The 19,460-nt window shown below is 40.5% G+C and overlaps 1 protein-coding gene and 1 long non-coding RNA gene across 5 annotated transcripts in view; one reads left to right on the top strand and one right to left on the bottom strand.

Moving 5' to 3' along the window:
* The window catches only part of CDON (cell adhesion associated, oncogene regulated), a 109,194-nt gene that overhangs the window by 51,196 nt on the left and 38,538 nt on the right, over positions 1 to 19,460 (top strand). Inside the window, exon 1 of one of the 4 annotated variants that reach the window (XM_081890852.1) lies at positions 5,025 to 5,185. The exons of 1 other annotated variant lie outside the window; for it this stretch is intronic. The gene's annotated coding sequence lies outside the window, so the exon portion shown is untranslated. Of the gene's footprint in view, positions 1 to 5,024; positions 5,186 to 5,318; positions 5,462 to 9,104; positions 9,272 to 19,460 lie in introns of those variants that run through there. 2 more of the 4 variants (XM_081890855.1, XM_081890854.1) reach the window with 2 other exon arrangements.
* On the bottom strand, positions 12,862 to 18,462 carry LOC309357418. The gene is made up of 2 exons (XR_014163125.1): positions 15,484 to 18,462; positions 12,862 to 12,977 (listed from the first exon to the last, which is right to left on the bottom strand). It is a non-coding gene; the product is annotated as an uncharacterized lncRNA (long non-coding RNA).

Raw genomic sequence — 19,460 nt, 5'->3', positions numbered from 1 at the left:
CCTTCTCCTTGTGCCCTCCATCTTTCCCAACATCAGGGTCTTTTCCAGGGAGTCTTCTCTTCTCATGAGGTGGCCAAAGTATTGGAGCCTCAGCTTCAGGATCTGTCCTTCCAGTGAGCTGATTTCCTTCAGAATGGATAGGTTTGATCTTCTTGCAGTCCATGGGACTCTCAAGAGTCTCCTCCAGCACCATAATTCAAAAGCATCAATTCTTCGGCAATCAGCCTTCTTTATGGTCCAGCTCTCACTTCCATACATCACTACTGGGAAAACCATAGCTTTAACTATACAGACCTTTGTGTGCTTTTTTATTTATTTACAGGGAGTCTGTTTTTATTCATTTGGTGGCGGTGGGCGTATTCAAAAGTGGTATCCCACACCAGGCATCATAGAATCATAGAATTGTAGAGTTGGAAGGGACCCCAAGGGTCATCTAGTCCAACCCCCTGCAATGCAGGAATCTCAACTAAAGCACCCATGACAAATGGCCACCCAACCTCTGCTTAAAAACCTCCGACGGAAGAGTCCACCACGTCCCAAAGAAGTCCATTCTTGTCCAACAGATCTTCCTGTCAAAAGGTTGTTCCTGGTGTTTAATCTCCTTTCTTGAAACTTGAAGCCATTGGTTCAAATCCTACCCTCCAGAGCAGGAGAAAATAAGCTTGCTCCATCTTCTAAGTGACAGCCCTTGAGATAGCTATCATATCTCATTTCAGTCTTCTCTTTTCCAGGCTAAACACACCAAACTCCATCAACCATTCAGAGCTTCAGACCCTTGATCATCTTGGTTGCCCCCCTCTGCACATCTTCCAGCTTGTCAATATCTTTCTTAAATTGTGGCACCCAGAACTGGACACAGCATTCCAGGTGTGGTCTGACCAAGGCAGAATAGAGTGGCACTATTGCTACCCCTGATCTGTGTAAGAATTTAGGCCGCAGTCCTAACCCCCTTACCTAGGAGCAAGACCCACTGACTTCAGCAGGACTTATTTCTCAGTTGGTTGAATTTACTTACATGCCACTCTTCCACAATGGGCTGCACCCAAAGTGGCTTACAGCAAACATCCAAAAATCAAAATACAAATATACAAAATATAGAGCATGTCAGTAAATTTCAAAAATGACAATTTAACAAACACAGAATAAATTCAATATCACCAAAATACACACACCACAATATAGGTTTAAGTACTGTAAATACAAAGCAAAACAAGAGTTAACTGACAATAAAGTTTCTAGTTTTCCTGTACTCCAAGCAGCTTGGCTTACAGCTCAGAGGGGAGAGGTCCTCTCACCAGGCTAGGTGACACATACAGCTGGCTCCCAAATCCTTACTCCAGAGGAGGCTGGCAGCAGCAAAAAGCAGAAGTTGGGCAGGGCAATGATGGTCAGTCCCTTCCCTAGCATCCTAGTGCATATCTTATTGGTTAGGAGTACACTGTTGGTATAAAGTTTATCCATGAATTCTTATGGAAGCAACAACCTTTTATTTTCACTCCTTGAAAGAAATGTTTTCACTAAATAGCATTACAATTTATAAGCACTTACCTGGATAAGAGCCAGCCATTTCCTGAGATCCCCTTTTCCCCAAGACTCCATTGTATTTATTTTAAAACTTGGTGGAGGTGGGGTTTTGAAAATGCTTTGCTTAATTTAAACCCTTTGTTTTCGCTTCACTGTTAATGTCAATATATATGGCCTGCAACAAAGAATCTTGTTTTGTCTAGCGACGTTGATCCTTCCAAAAATGCTTATTTTTAGAACGCCTAAAAGTCAGCCAAACATGCAGCAGCCACAATCTGTCTTCTTTTAGACAGGAAAAATACAAGCTTCTATTGGGTTTTTGTTTGTTTGTTTCGTTGTCAACTCCACAATGTTCAAGTGTATTCTAACCACAGCCAGATGACGTATAATGTCACTAGGGTGGTTGTGTGCCCTAATTTACAATGGGCAGTCCTCTATTGGGCTGACACTCCTCTGTTGGAAGCGTCCAAGTCTCGTTTAAAGAGAAAGAACCCCAAGAATGGTGAGCAGGTGCCATGAAGTTTGAGATCAACAGTGAACACCTGCACAGAAGAAAAAGCAGACACCTGGTCATAGTTGTTCCCACTACTGTGAGATGTATTTTAGTTAAATGATAGCAATTCTTCCTAATTTTACATCATTACGTATAAATTGGGGATGCAGGTGGCACTGTGGGTTAAACCACAGAGCCTAGGACTTGCTGATCAGAAGGTCGGCCGTTCGAATCCCCGCGACGGGGTGAGCTCCAGTTGCTCGGCCCCTGCTCCTTCCAATCTAGCAGTTCGAAAGCACGTCAAAGTGCAAGTAGATAAATAGGTACCGCTCTGGCGGGAAGGTAAACGGTGTTTGTGTGCTGCTCTGGTTCGCCAGAAGCAGCTTAGTCATGCTGGCTACATGACCTGGAAGCTGTATGCCAGCTCCCTCAACCAATAAAGCGAGATGTGAGCCACAACCCCAGAGTCAGCCACGACTGGACCTAATGTTCAGGGGTCCCTTTAGCTTTACTTTTTACATATAAATTAGATACACAAGTTCTTTGCAAATCTGTGTCCTCTTTTGAGGTGATACATTTCCACTCTTTTTGGGTGCTATATAAATGAGCACCCCAGCTGGAGCTAGCTGAATTGCCCATGGTGTATTGTCATTGAAGATTTAGAAATATTTTATGACTGTTCTTCCCCATGTCTCTATATGTTAAAGGAGACAGACAGCTGGGGAGGCTAAACAAACTTATTAGGGAACAAGCCCCATTGGACACAATGGTCTTAATTCCAAATAAACATGTATCGGAGACATAAGGCATGTTCAGGACCGTATGTTTGCATGAGTGACAAAAGGTTAACTTGATCAGAACAAGTTATTGCAAGAGCTACTCAAATGCTACAGCTATTAGGAAGTAAGATAATCACTCCTGGGACGGTAATACGTACAGGATAGGGGTGCATGCATTCTTGAGCAAAGATAAGATACTGCGTTGAATTTCATGAATGCACATTTCAATTTTTTCCTTTCATTATGAATGGGTAAGTGTGGCAAAAAAAAGGAATCACAATAGCAAATGAGAGCAGGAGACTGTACTCTGTGTATCAAGTGTAGAATTTTATTTATGGCATTAGAATTACACTGGCTTTGTGCCAGTGCAAAAACATCAACCCCGTGGCACTCCTTTCAAGGTTTTCAGCTTCCCCAAGGAGAGAAGTTCTAGTTAGCAAATGAGTAGCTTTATTTATTTATGACACATGGCCATTTTTAATTTCAGAATTTGTTATGCATATCATCACTGTGGCCTCTGGGGACATCAGGCATAAAACTGAACCTCTGATATATAGCATTCCGTGCTGCTGCTGGTAAATATATTAACTCAGCCTTGCAGAAGACTTTCAGATAATTTACTAGCTCACCTGTCTACAGCTACAGGCCATCAAGCAGACCCAGCAGCAAGTTGCCCTTTGTTTATTTTTGTTTAATTGCTACCTTTATATCTCTCCTTTCTCCCATGATGCATAATTCCCAGACAGACTCTTCAGGGGCAGGGGCTCTGAGTGACTGACCCAAGGATATTCAGTGAGCTTCATGGCTGAGTGGGAGGATTTGAACCCTAGTCTCCCAGGCCCTAGTCCGGCACTCTAACCACTGCAGTGCACTGCCTCTAACATATGTGAGCCCTGTGGTGCTCTGGCCACTTTAAACTGCTATTATATGCCTCTATGCAGTGCTTCCCCCCACAAAAAAATATGACAATTCCTTCTCTAAATACATACTTCCCTCTACCTGCTCCAATTTTTAAACATTATTTTTTAATTGAAAAGGTTTAGGAAGTGAAGCTTATTCTTTAACATGATTCTTGGAGGGTGTGCTAATTTCAGGGTTTAGATTTTCTGTTGTTATTTGTATATGTACATTAAATGTGGAAATTGTAATGGTTTGATTTATAGCACCAGCAGTGCTTTTTCTTTTCTTTCTAAAAAAACGTTTAGGGGTACTCTCATTTTGCTTCAAGAAAATCACCATTTTATAGTTCAAATAAAAAAAATATGGACAAAAGTGCAAAAATTCGCAAAATGTTAAGGGGTATGCATCTCCCTGCGTCCCCCCAGAAAAAAATCACTGCCTCTATGAATAAATAATTTTCTTTAAAATGGTTTTTATAAAGGAGCAACACTGCAATCCCACACCTGCTTACCTAGGAGCATGTCCCACTAAACTAAATGGGGTTTATTTCTGACACTAGAACCGCAGCGTTCATCTCCTTAATGTGCGCAGCTATAAAGCCCACAGCAAACCATACACGAACTTCGCACGTTGCTAGATCTCATTGAGAAAACTGGAGGTCAAACAGAGTTACACATGCCTGCAGCTCCGCCTCCTTTTCTGGACGGCAACGCCCATGTTCGTACGGGGGGAGGGAGAGAGAAACACCTTCGCTGTTCCTTCCTCGGACTTCCAAGCGGCAGCGCCCCCCTTCGAAGCCAGCCGTTTCCTCAACAAACTCGCCGCCCTCACATCTCCGCTTAAGCAACGGACGCGGCTCGGCCAGGATTGAAATTTCGCTCTTTTACGCACGCACCCCCCCCCCCACCTTCCATTTGTTTACGCCATTGGTACATTCCAAGAGTGTTGCGGTGGCGGGAGGAGGGAGGAGCGCGGGAAGGCAAAGGAAACCGCCGTTTGGCTGAGCGAGCGCGGTGGGCGGCGCTTGAGGCGCGAGCCCAGCCGTTTTGACTTGTGAGGAGAAGAAGGAGGAGGAGGAGGAAGGCGGAGCCTCAAGCGCGCGCCTCCCTCTCCGTCTGTGAGAGGCTGCGCTCGGGCGCGAGCGGGCCATGGGGCGGGGCTTAACGCACCCACCCACCTACCCTCGCGAGCGGAGCCGAGCGCGCGCCTGTCGCTTGCTGGCTCGCGCGGGCAGGCGGGCGGGCGCGCGCGCGTTCCCTCCCTCAGTTCAGTCAATCAGTCCGTCAGTGCTTGAGAGTCGTGCGTTGTTCGTTGGCGGCGGCGGCGCAGGACGGGACGGTCTGCTCTGGCCGGTTGGTCGGTCGGTGTTGGATGGAGGGTCCCGTCCGCCTCGCCTGCTCTCTCTGGAATGTACTGGGGGGCGGCTGCCGAGTGGGAGCGAGGGCTCTATGGGCGCAGGCAGCGCCTCTGCTGCTGCCGCTGAGGAGAGGTGAGAAGGAGGGGAGCCGCGGGGGGGGGGAGTGGGGGCGGGTTGGCTGCGGTGGGTGTGTTAAAAGCCGGTGAGGGGATGAAGAGAGGCCGAAGAAGTGCCGGGGCTTCGGGCCGAATGCCTTGAGCCCGGCCAGCCCTGGGTGTGCGCGCGTACGTGTGAATGCGCGCTTGGAGTTACAGGTCATCTCAGGAGGGCAAAGTGTAGGGCCGGGGGACGCTGCTGCAGCTGCTGAAGGCCCTCAGAGAGGAGGAGGAGGTGCTCTTCAGTTAAATGGTGAGGCTCGGTGTTTACAATCGGTTCGTTTTTACGGTTACGTGTAAAGAAAAAAACCTCGGATCGTCGTACACTGTACTCTGAACCGGGAAGTGGGGCGCGTTTGTGTGTAAACGAATCGGATCCGAGCCGGGTGTTAGCTGCAGGCTGATTTTGGCGGGGACACCCCCGCCCCAATGCACAACACCCACACACCCTGTAAAAAACCCAACAACACGGCTCATCAATGTGCGAAACAAATAAACACGTGCGCACATGTGTGACACCTTTAAAGGCTCGCTGATTTATTGTGCGAGTAAGCTGATGGGGGCTACGTGCAGCAAGCAGCCCACTCAATCAAGGCAAGAAGCAGTTAGGTTTTGCGCTGAGGCGGGAGCATCAGCAATGTTTCATGGCACCTGGAAGACAGTTTTATCCGGGATGTTAGCTTCACGAAAGCTGCTGCCATAATAAACCTGCTCCTCTAAGTTGTGCCGCATTATTTAAAGACATGAAGCATGATCCAGCCAGCCACATCTAAGTTGGACCACAGTTCATGAAAGTGGGATTCTGTAGCCCATGTAAACTTATGCCACAATAAGTATATTGCTTTTAAATATGTTACAGAAGTGAGGCTTCGGTTTCTATTGTATTCTGGTGTTTATATTTGGTTTTAATGCATGTTTCACGTTACAAGGTACTTTAGGTCTCTTTTTTGAAAAATGCATCTAATGAATGCAGTTGATAATAAAGCTTCTTAAAGTGCCCCAAGACTTTCTTCTGTGTATGTGTTTGCTTTAATAAGCTACCATGTCTACTCCTCTGGAATTTGAGGATATAAACTTTGCTTAATCTGAAATAGTTTCTCATGCATCTGCCCAGGGGGAAGTAATTGGTGTGGAAGTACCTTTTTAAATCCTAGAACTGTGAAAAGAAGGAAGCATTATGACTTTAGTCTTTAATTCTGGGTGTCATTTTTGATATCACGGTATCCATCCTCTAAGGTTGGCACTTGAAGAAAATATCTGTTTGTTGTTGAGTGCATCCAAGCTTTCCCCCTATATACAAAGGGATGAGCACCTCTTACTCAGCTGTACTTTTCTGCAGAGTGCATATGCAAACTAACACTGGGGTTCTGGAATAACCAGCGCCTCCTGGTTCCATTTTTAAATGTGAAAGGGGTTTTGGGTGGGGGGTGGAGGCAGATGATTCTGCTTAACAATTTCTTAACTTTCATTTTTACCTGACAATGGATGAAATATTTTGATTGGTATGAATATACCCTCTTGCACTTGATTACTTTACTTTAAAATAAGTTAGCCCAGTACAAGACATCACTTTTTATGTCTTCTGCCCCCATATCCTATACTTCCTTTAATGTAAAAAAATTCTTCTGCCTACTTTTTGTTACCTGACTTTGCAGTCAGGGATAACCTTACCTGATTGTGTTCCTGTCATTTATGATGCAGTTTCAAAAGTTCTAGTGTGTACATGTGGAAGGAAGAATACCTGTGATTACCTGTGTGAATTGGAAGGTATTCTGTTCCTTCTGGTTAAGGCATGGATGCTGTATATGCATGACCAAATCCCACAGAAGCAGATAATTGGATCCTAAGCAGCTGCCATGTCTGCAGTCTTCTGATGCTGTCTTGATCAGAAACTTGCTTTTGATAGAGCCAAAAGCAGTTCCTGGCACTTCAATGGGAAATGTGATTGAGAAGCTTGGTTGTCAACTTCAAACTGTTTTAAGTTCTGGCACATCTCTTTATGAAATTGTAAGCTGCATCTTGTTTTTCTTAAAAAGTATTTATAGCAGCTACATGTTGGGAGTTCTTCTCATTTGGGCTGAGATGAAACATCACATTTTGTCTGGAAAGTTTAAATTAACTGTTGTTAACTGCTGCTCAACTAGAAAGCATTCTTACCAGGAGCAGCCTGCATTGCCGCTATCTGTTATGCACATGTTAAAATTGCATAGTGTCCAAACGAGTTGTGTGGAAGAAAGATATTATAAAATAAGAAAAGTTTGTTTCTCTGTACTGTACCTAATTTCAGAGGAACAGTTTGCTTACTTAATCAGGAACATAATTCGCTGTGACTTGTGGGTTTACATAAGAGAATTCTTAGCATTAAGTTCTTTCAGCATCTTAATTAACCAAACTTGCAGGAGATTGATGCCTCAATCTGCTGTTCCTGGAGGCTATCTCTATTGATTTCTAAGCAGAGTATTTATGATTCTGTGTCAAAACACTTGTGTTTGTGTCAAAAGGAGATCAGTTGTGATTTTAACCCTGTATCACTCTTAACAGAGGCTTGGCTGGTTTTAAAACTTTGTATTCAAATATGATTTTTTTCTGTAAAAAGAACTCTATAGTGTCATTTAGGTTTCTCAGAAAGGACACAGTAAAGAGTTGTATCATGTTGCTTTAGTTTGTAGGTTTCATAATCCTTGCCCAGTCTAGCAGGTGGTTTGACTTTCAAGTGAATTAAATTGATTGTTTAGACAGCCAGGTCAGCAAAACAGTACAGAATGAGTTTTCTATGTACCAGAGCAAGAACTGTTGTACTCCTTTTACTGTCAAAGTGAGAGAGGACTTGGTACTGAATTCAATTTAGGAGGCCTATAATCTGATGTTTTTCCATGATGGATAAAAAACATGCAGACCTATTTTGATGTGTTTTTACATTTTTTTTGTGGGGCGAGTGTTTCTTTTTAGTTATAGCATGTACATAACCTAGGGGTTGAATCTAGTTCATTATGACCTATTATCTGACAGTTTCCTTTCACAAGTAATAATGGTTGTAGTCTCTGCAGCACATTTTAAACAGGATTTAGGGCAATATTATTTTAAATGTTAATGTTCTCTAACTGTGAAATATCCCTTGACTTTTAGCCATAGAAGTTATTTCCCAGGGCCATTTGGCATATATCTCACGATTTTCAAAACTCATAGTATTCAGCAACATCGGTGTCATGTACAAAGAGATTTCATTTTGAAGGTTAAAAATCTAAAGGAAAAATTAATCACTGCTAGCTTGTTTTCATGCTCAAAGAGTTAAGCATGAATGTCTTGCTGTTAAAATGAAACCATGCAGCATGCAATAATAGGAAACATCCCTTTGTAGAATATGTAACATTTTGTATGATTCTTTTTATATTTCCTTAGTTCCCTTTTTCAGCCTTGCGATGTACAGTATCGCTGTCACGCACAATCTGGGTAATAGTACTGAGGTGATATTAATTTGACTCTTTAAAATCAAACTAATTATATCTGCCTGAAAGAGCCACATTAGTGTGATTCTTGCTCCCTAGTGCTTTTTTGGAGCCCTGGAGACAACCTAGTGAATAGGGCTGAAAATTCATTCTGTATTTGATTAAATGGAACAGACTCGTTGCTTCTTACCCCAGCAGGGGCTATGAGATCTCTTGATCCCCGAAGCGGCTCATAGACCCTGGGAATTCCATTAGCAAGCACCTGAGGAATTTCTGCCCTGCAGTGCCTTTTTTTGTAATACGGGTGGGGGTGGGGGAAATAGAACAAGAAGTATATCACTCTTGATGATGAGTGGGGGAGGCTACACCAGAAGAATCTGTATGTTGGCAGATCTAAAATCAAGGCATGACTTAACAGCTTATCTAGTGAGAGAAAAGCCCAACCCCAAAGAATACGAATAGTTAGACACTGATGTTTAAAGAGAACTGTACTTTACTTAAGGCACTGAAATTAGTTCAACCACCCTTATTATTGAAACCATCACTTATTTCTCAGTCTGAAGAAGCAAACCGGTGGCAAACCATTATCAGTGCAAGCACTTAGACTTGTGGAGTGGGTGAGTCTTTTTAATAAGATAGAATATAACAGGCAATGGTGTGTACTTTTTATTTGACAGTTAATATAAATTTGGTTTTTTAATTATTTTTAATTATTTTAATCATATTTGTGGTCCTGTTTAAAACATAGATTTTTGTTGAGAGAAGCCTCTAGAGCACTATTTTGATCACACAGATTTTTTTTTAAGTCTGAATAAGTGACAGATTCTTGGTAATTAACCTTTTATTTGTATACTTTGCAACTTCCCCCACAGGAAAAATACTGGTAATTGAAGCATTTCTCAATAGTTCCAAGTTTGTGTTCATTATCTTTTTATCTTAAATTTTTGATAACATATGCAAATGGTATATGATTTGTATGCAAGAATATATATGGATTGCACTATACATGTTTGATCATTTGGTGATTATCATATTTCTATATTGAATGGTATATTTCTTATGTGGTCCATTGTTTCCATTTACAATTTGTACATGGAATTTATGTCTATTTTTTAGACATACTTCATTAAAACAACTAAGGTACTTAGCAATTGAATATTGCACCTTGCCTGAACATAATCACAAAGATTGCACAGGTAGTCTTGTGTAATGTGGCTTACTTTTAAGGATGGCAATCCCTTCTCTAAATACATACTCCCCTCTACCTGCTCCAATTTTTAAACATTTTTTAATTGAAAAGGTTTAGGAAGCGAAGCTTATTCTTTAACATGATTCTTGGAGGATGTGCTAATTTCAGGGTTTAGATTTTCTGTTGTTATTGGTGTATGTACATTAAATGTGGAAATTGTACTGATTTGATTTACAGCACCAGCAGTGCTTTTTCTTCTTCTAAAGAAATGTTTAGGGGTACTCTTATTTTGACTCAAGAAAATCACCATTTTATAGTTCAAATTGGGAAAAATAAATACAGTAAATGGAGAAAAGTACAAAGATTTGCAAAATGATAAGGGGCATGCATCACCCCAGGAAAAAGCACTGAACATCAGTATTGGCTAAGCTTGTCTCTGGTACTGTCTGAGTTTGGAATCCAATTTTAGTAGCTGCACTGACAAACATTTCCAGTAGCATTTCTAGTTTATCATTTGGATATTTTAAAATAGAGCATATGAAGGGGGAAGAAAAATGTAAGGAGTTCCTTAGATTTACGTAATTCAATCGGTTGCATGAAATATACTTCTGAAGTAAGATTGAAATATTATTTGTTTGTAAGTTTCATTTAAGCATAATTAGGTATGATGTGGGCTAACAAGTATAATAAATAGCTTAAATGTCAGCCTGGTAAAAGCACAAAACAGTGGGGAAATGATAAAATGGTATTATATTGATTGACACAAGAGCTAATATCTTAGGATTACAACTGAATCGTGTAGTCCTAACATTTGAAAGTAAGATTTTATTTCCAACACAATTTTTTTCTGAGAAGTTGGCATTCTCTGTTCATGATCTGCAAACATTGATCTTCTCTATTTCTGTTTAGTAAAATTGTCTAGTTTGTGATGTTTACAAAATTCTTTTCAGCTATGCAGAACATTGGCTGTGACGTACTCCCTCTGCTGGTCAGCTGCAAAGGCAGCACTATTTGTGAATACAGTACCTGTTCAGGAAACTTTAGAGTAGTAGACACTTTTCATGTTTGATAGTACAACAGCTATAACTTTAGGGAAACAAAGAAAACAGTAATTTGGGAGTCATACAAGCACTACTATCTGTCTGTTAGAATGTAAATTCAAGATTCTTGATTTCAGCTTTCTCTTTTAGAATGGGTTCACCAAAGCACAAATTGCACACACATACATTTGTTATCAAAGTACAAAAAATATATGCACTGTATTCTGTACATTAGAAGATTAAAGCTTTTAAAAGCTAGATGGGCAGTCAGTCCATGTCAAGTTATTGGCACAATAAAACTATGCATTGAAAACCACAGAAACAAGTTCGGATAGTGACTTGAAGAAAGGGCACAGTTTTTAAAATGTAATGCTATCTTAGCATCGCAGCCAAGTCTGTTCTTTTAACGTAAAGTAAACTATCTTAAAGTAGCCTGGGGCATTTTATGTAGTACTGATGTCTGCCTTAGAAATGTGTCATAAGTGAGTATTCCAATCTATATTTTGTGTGGTAATTGATGTAGCATTTGCTTTATGATGCCAGTTTTTGATGGTTTATTATGCTCAAGAACTTCAGCAAAACGTATCAGTAAATAGCAGGTAACTTTCTCTGTCTCTACTGAAAATGTTTTTTCTTGCTACCTGTAGGGTTTTACATGAGTCTACTGTCTACAGCGGTCTTGATGAGTCTTCCCCAACCTAGTGCTCTCCATATGTTTTAGACAACTCCAGCTGGCTGAGGCTGATGGGAATTAAGTCCAACAACATCTGGCGGGCAACAGGTTGGGGACGGCTGACATTAAGGTTTTAGAAATTAGTGGCCACTGAGAGAACAGCATGGTGGATTAGATGGACCTTTGGTCTGATCCAGCAGGGCTGCTTGTATGTTTGTATCCATAGAAAAGTAGGTGGCAAGTGGCAAAGCAGGGGATTGGTGTAAGTAAGCTGTACAGAGAGTGTGTGGAAGACAACTGTTCTGAAAAATCAGGGGTGGAGTCTAGCTAATCTGGGCATTGAGGATGAATGTGAGGCAGAGATGCACAGTGCACTGAGGGCTTACATACCTCACTGCTTCAACAATGGGGTTGTGATTTTATGACAAGTCCATTGAGGTCTGGGCATCTCTAAGGCAGTCATAACCAGGCAGGAAATGTATGTGATCTTAGATGTGAGAAAGCAGCAGGTTGTGGGTTCTGATTCTGCAAGTTTGTTGAGTGTGAGGGAAGAGAAGTGGTGATCGTCATCCCTGTCTTCCTACCTGAGCCCTTTGTTGGCAGTATAGGCAGTGAACATACTCTCCTCACCCCTCACAGCATACATGCAGGAAGCATGATGTTGGCACAAGAGAAAGCATGATGCAGTCAGCTGACATATCAGTAAGGGAGGGTGATGGAATAAGTTGGGCAGACAGATATGGGAGATAAACATGGATGATGGAGACCATGTATCAGGAAAAGTGAGGAGAAATTTTCTCTCAGTCTACTACTGTATTTAGTAACTGTGGGCACATTTGTGTATTCTGTACCAGCCAATGCATTGGGTGTGGGCCTCTAGGGTCCTAAATTGAACTATTAGAAAAATAAGTCTTGGAATCCAGTGTCATCCTCCTGATCGTGCTCCCTGTGAGGGCATGTTAGAGGAGGTGAGGTGAGCAACCTCTTCCTGCCTATGGATCTTCTTTCTTCCAGCATTCTATGAAACCCTGTCCTGTACTGGACAGATATGGAGAAGGTGTCAGAACACCACTTTTTTGCCCCTTATACCTCTCAGCTAAGACTATTCCAACCCATCATTCATTACAACTATATTTTGCAGTTTGGCAGTAGGCATGTCTTGATTCACCGGCAGTCCCCCTAACCTGAATCAGCTGCTCACCATTGCCAGCACCCCACATAACAGAGGCACAAATGCAAGGATCAGACACTGCAACAAGCCCAGATACAGATGCAATAAAATAGATATTAAAGGACCTAATAATGTTAACCACAATATCAAGGGTTTATTCACCTGCTTGTCTTCCAATATGACATACAGCATCATCTGCCAGTAACGGCCTTCTGCATTCTATACAGCAAAGGGCAAACAGGTCAGTAGCCTTTATGCAAAGAAAGAGAGAGAAAACACAAATATTACATCAAAAAGGACCATATCCCATTGGAGAACATTTCACCACCACAGAATACTCTGTTACTGACCTTAAGTTGACCGTTCTTGAACAAAGAGAGGTGTTGATTAACTTGCAATGCCAGGATGTGTATGTTACTGTTCACAAAGCAATGTTGCTCATTGTAATTCTTTTACATACAATTAAGTGTCAATACATTTTTCACCATCTGCATTTCTTACATTTCATTTTCTGCTCATCTGACAGCTAATGTTTTGTCTTTTTCTCTATAGTCATCTGTACTATATTGTAGCTACTCATTCAGCATCATATTCCATACATCTGATAAAGTGGACTTTAGTCCTTGAAAGCATGTGCCATAATAAATTAATTTTAAAGATGCCGTAAGACTTTGTTTTTTGCCTATGTTCTAAATAAAACAATCAAGTTGTTGCTTGAATACCTGAGGCTACAATATTAGAAATTATTAAAAAGCAAATAATCACAAATCCTTAATTTAATTCTTCAAATCCCCATTTAGCAATCACAGAAGTTATAAAGCATTTGACTGCTGGTGCAAGACTTGCCTACCAGTAAGTGGATTTATTTCTGGCATTATATCACATAAATCAGGGGCTGTACAAACAATGTTGATACCATGTAAATTGTAGAATAGCTGTAGCCTTCTGCTGCATTGTTGAAGGAATACTGAAATGATACTGTTGTAAATCTGCTGTTCTATGATCTGATGAAGCTGTTGAGATACATTTTGGAACATTAAAGCTTGATTTCCTCATGGAATCTTCTGCTGAGTTACCTGGAAATTTGCATTGGGTTTTGGTTTCCCAAAACCTGAAAGAATTACAGGAGGTTAAAAAGTATGGCCCACCACTTCATTTGAATCTAGTATATATGCCAAAGTGCAAAATGCAAGCAAGACTGAGTTTGGTGAAAATGTCAGTGAAGTATAGAATAAATAACATGAAGTCAAAACTTAACAGTTGCTCCTTTCTTACTCTGTATTGAGTCAGATTTAATTCGTCTCTACCATATGCTGGTTGAAATTCTGTGGAACTCGTGTTTGCTTTGTGTTCCTATTCATGGGACTTGTATTTTCCCTGTGGCCATGAATTCAGTGAATTCTAATTACCTATGATGTAAGACAGTAGTAGATGACTGGGTGGCTATAAATTGTAGCTGCAGGTGTGGATTTAATAGATATATGTTCCTTTTATGGATCACATATAGTATCTATAGTACAAGTTGCAACAGAAAATAAGACTTGATAAGCTGGCTTACTTTTGGCCTGTATTTTATAGAGTTGCCATAGTTTCTTGACAATGTAAGTGTAAGTACAGTTGAAAATTAAGTTATTAGTTATTTTAGAGTAGAGTTCAGATACCTTTGCACAAGTGCTTAATGGCTGGTAGATACTTAATAGCAGAACACAATAATTCTTTAGCCAAAATGGATGCTAAACAGTGGTGTAATGGTTAGAGTGTTGCATCAGGACCTGGGCGAGGAGGGTTTGAATCCCTACTCAGCCATGAAACTCACTGGATGATCTACCTTAGCCTAACCTACCACACAGGATTGTTGTGAGGATGATGTGGGAGGGGGGAGGGAGAGAACCATGTACACCACCTTGAGATCCTTGGAAGATAAAGGTGGTATATAAATGTAAGCAATAATAATAAATAATAATAACCCTGATGGATATGTTCTGCCTCCAAAATAGGAAACCACAGGAGGGGAAAGTGATGTTCTGCTCAGATCCTGCTTGTGGGTTTTCCATAGACATCTGGTTGGTCAGTGTGAGAACAGGCTGCTGAAGTAGATGGGCCACTGGCCCATGTGTGTGTCTCTTCCTGTCATTTAAGTTATGGAATTTCCCAAAAGAACAGTGTTGAAGCATCTGAGCATTGTGATGGAATGAAATGTCAGGTCTCTACACTTGTTCTCTAGGTCTTCCTTCATCATATCTGGATGATCTTTAATGTCATTTTTCTACTCTTTCAAACGTAATTAATAGGTCTTCAGGCCTCTATGTTGGCTCATCTTACTTTTCTCTCCATGCGATTGAATTTGAGACTACTTGAGAGATCGTATTTGGATCCAAACCTAGTTCTTGTTGTACACGTTAGTAGCTTTCTTTCTTTTTGAATGCAAAGTATCTAACTACTGATTGCTTACACTAGTGAATGGAGTATGGCACTGTAAAGCTAAAAGAATTTCCTTACTGAAAATGCACCAACAGTCTTCTTGGGTTTCTTCTTCTGTACAGGCAACTTTCCACTTACGCAGGGGTTACGTTCCAGGGACAGTGCATAAAGCCAAAATCGCATATAGTCAAAACACATTGGGTTGAGTGGGTGTGTAAGATTGCCAAAGCCTTTTCCCCTAGACACCTATTCCATTTCCGTCCACTCATTTATTTTTTAGCCAAGCACATAAAGCTGGATGTGTGCAAGTTAAATGCACACAAGTTGCAAGTTACCTGTACTGCCGTGCTTGATTTGCTTTATTGAGATGTGTGGACTGTTACTGGGTTGTTTATGCACTTCTGGCATGGCATACCTTGTGTGTTCTACTCCATTCTTGTGACATACTTTAGTCAGGATGTTTTGGAATGTGGAATAATATACAGAGAATCATGCTTCTAGGTCAGGGTAGATGGTTCTATTATATCTCTAGGTCGCATCTGTATTCCATGTGCAAGTTCCATTAGACTGTCATTGGCCATACCTAAGAACCAGATGTGTTCGACATGGTTTAGTGTGCATTACATAGTCAGGGCCATATGCATGCCAAGTTTTAGAACAAAGCTGCTTTTTTGTGTGTCTCGTTATAACAATTGAATAATTAAAACAGTTGAAATCCTGCCCTACCCTATTCCTTGTATAGCTTGCAGATGTGTAATTTAGTTGACCTATGAGTTGAGTTCAAGAATGAAAATTTATAGACCTCAAGGCAAAATGTAAAAGGCTTACCATTTGAAGTGTGGCTCAGATAAATGGGTGGTGGCCGCTATGTAGCTTCGAAACATGTACAGCTTTTTGGTTTTTCAGAGGAGAAAAGTATTTCTCTGTAGGCATCACACCATGATTAGAATTTCTTACACAGCTGTGTAATCATGTTGGCAACATGTCAGCAAAATGTGTACAGTTTTTTTTAGCTATGTGACCCACAGAGTCTTACAATGATGAGTTGCCCAACTTTTCTTAGCCTTTATAGTTTCCAAGAATTAAACTGTAATAGAAATGTTGAAAAGTCAGGAGCAAGGAAATACATTAAAATATGTATTCATTAGTCATAATCAATGGTTATAATTTCTAAGTTAAATCAATATTTTTTTAAGGGTTGCAAAAAACTCTTCAAAGTTTTCTGTTACCATTCTGTATGGCATAAAGAAAGAAAGTCTCAAAATGGGACTGGAAAAATGTAGTGAACTCTAATACTGTAAAAGAGTAAATGGACAATTTACTACATTATTTTATTGAAACGTTCCTTGGGGGTGTAAATTTAGTTTAAGATGAATTATAATGCCTCTGAGGAGGGTTTATATTGATAGTCATTGGACAGTTTACTGTTTTACTTGAGTTCTCTCCTTTACCCTGTACTATTTTGAGGTTTCCCTCTTTCTCTGCTCTTTTGCATTTGGTTCTGTCCTCTTGTATTTAGTGTTGTAGCAGTTGTTTGTAGCCTTCTGCTCTTGAGCTATAATAAGCCTGGTTCATGTTGCAAGACACAAGATTTTCATAGTGACTTTCAATTTCAGTAGTAGATGGATTTATGTGAATTTAATACTTGCAGAAATAAGCCACCATTGTATTTTGTTTCACAGTAACTTGACCACAGAGAATTTGTCTCAGGATTGTAGCTTTGAGACCTACGTTGGGTAAAAGATTCCTGCGTTGGGTAAAAGATTCCTGCATTGCAGGGGGTTGGACTAGGTGTCCCACATGGTCCCTTCCAACTCTAGAGTTCTATGATTCTAAGTTTCTGTGAAATAAACTCCCTGGAAAAGTTCAAGAGTTCCTTCAAATGGTTGTGGTGTTTGATGAAACATGAAATGGTGCTTTGTGGCAAGTTGGCATATTTTTGTTCCTACTAGCTCATGCTGAAACTTGACTCGAAAAACAAAATACCCTAGTCTAGTCATAGTGAATCAGTGGAACACTTTACCTGTTGCTTTAAATTAAACCTTTTTCCAGGAAAGTGTTGTGACTTGTAGAATCTAGAAAAAAAATTTTACTAGTGCACATCTGTGATTCAAGGTTGTAAAAAGTGCTTGCTACACCCTTTATCTCTAGAGTTTGGTTTATCTTTAGTGCCTGACTCTGTTTTTAATTTAAATTTATATTTACCACTTTGAGAACTGAAGGTTCTCAAAGTGGCAAATATTAATATACTATTAAAATCAAACAAGGTTAGGAATGAAGTTACAGCAACAAAGTAAGCTTTAAAGCAACATATGGTCACCATCAGAGCACTAGTAGGAGGGACAGATAATCACAATAGCAAAGGCATGAAAAAAATAGCAGGGTTTTTTTAACAAGATGTTGAAATGCCAATAAAGAGTGGGACCAACAAGTATCTTGGGGTTGGGAGTCACATAATCAGAGCAGTACACCTTGGTACGTATGATTACTACATGCACAGTGATTTCCAAATTTGGGGCAGGGTGGACAATATCATATTTGTAATATGTATAAATGGAGTGTTGACTGCTTGATTCCTTCCTTGTTTTAGAACAGTGAAATAAACTTGGAAGCGAGTTTGTTGCTCATCAACTTTAATTCAGAGCATAAATGAAGGGATAACGTTGTTGCTGGGTTATATAGATATCTCACGTTTAACAAATGAAAATAGGCATATTTGTTCCTGAACAGGGATAGCATAACCACTATAGTCCATGCATTTGTAATTTCTAGGCTAGATTACTACAATGTGCTCTATGTGGGGCTGCCCTTGGGTCTTGTGTGGAAGCTCCAGCCGGGGATATGGCTGACAGCATGTGACAACATAATTAAAACATTAGATTTGCTGCCAATCTGCTACTAAGTCAGGTTCTGGGTCCTTGTATTAATTTATCTTAGGGACCACCTGAACCCTTACATTCCAGACTGAACCCTGAGATAATCTGCAGTGGCATCATTAGTTGTTTCCTAAGTGAACGAGGCTCATTTGATAGTAACAAGAAGCCTTTTGTGTCCCTGGAATACTTGTGGAATACACTGTCAGTAGAGGTACCTTCTTTTTCAGCTTTTAAATCAGGGGTAGGCAACCTAAGACCGGATGTGGCCCAATTGCCTTCTCAATCCGGCCTGTGGACGGTCTGGGAATCAGCGTGTTTTTACATGAGTAGAATGTAATTTGTTTAAATGTTATTTAAAATGCATCTCTGGGTTATTTGTGGGGCATAGGAATTCGTTCATCCCCCCCAAAAATGTTGTCTGGTGCCCCACAAGGTCTGAGGGACAGTGGACCGGCCCACGGCTGAGAAAGGTTGCTGACCCCTGTTTTAAATGCTTGCTGATTTTTTTTCTATTCCATGAGTCTTATGCTGGCAGTTACACATACATATTTCTGTAATAGTTAACTGTTCTCTGTTGTTGTTTTTTACTGTAATTTTGTGCATTTTTTATGTATAACTGTTGTAAACCAGTGTGATACTTTTTAAAAGAATAGCGGTATACAAATGTTCAGAACAAACAATTAAAGCATTTCATATTGGTGTTGCACACAAGCCATCTAGTTGCCCACGGTGAGCAGGTTCAAATGCCTGCATAACTCTGGGATCTCTCTGCATGACTTTAGCAAGTCACTTTCTTTCTGTCTCACTTATCTCTCAGGTAGTACTTGTGCGCACAGAAGCATAAAGCTTGCTTAAACATATGTTCTTAATGTTTGCGTTCCGAGTGTTACAGTGACCTACAGCAGATGGTATTGGATTTTGATGAGGAAATTTTCCACATTCCTGCCTTTCCATATCATTTTGAAAAGGCATTCATTTAATCCCCTTCCCCCTTGTGGCCCGTGGAGATTTGTATTCATCTGGTTGCCTTTTCTGTGTCAAGTGTCCATATTTATCATGAATAATATAAGGGATATCACACACCTCAGATTTAGTTGCTGTACCTAACTCCACCCTTTCTGCTCTTGGAATGTAAAATGACCCAAATCCAGAAGTTAGGGGGGGCGAAGGGAGTAAGATGTGCATAGCCAGACAACCGACAACTCGGTTGCTGTCAGCCCATTGAACTTGGTGAGACTTACTTCTGAGTGGACATGCATATACTTGTCTGTTCAGATTTAAACCATGCTATATTAATTTATTTTAGGAAGATGAGAGAGGGATAATAAACCGATTAGTTAATTCGTAGCTGTTACTAAACATACCTATAATAAATTTATTAATTAAATGGGTTTTCATAAAAGCTTATGACTGCAGCCTGCATTGAAACTACCACT

Source organism: Podarcis melisellensis, assembly GCF_964234715.1.
Source record: "Podarcis melisellensis genome assembly, chromosome: 15".
Taxonomy (NCBI): Eukaryota; Metazoa; Chordata; class Lepidosauria; order Squamata; family Lacertidae; genus Podarcis; species Podarcis melisellensis.
The sequence above is the reverse complement of the archived record's forward strand: the minus strand, read 5'-3'. Positions and strand labels throughout refer to the sequence as shown.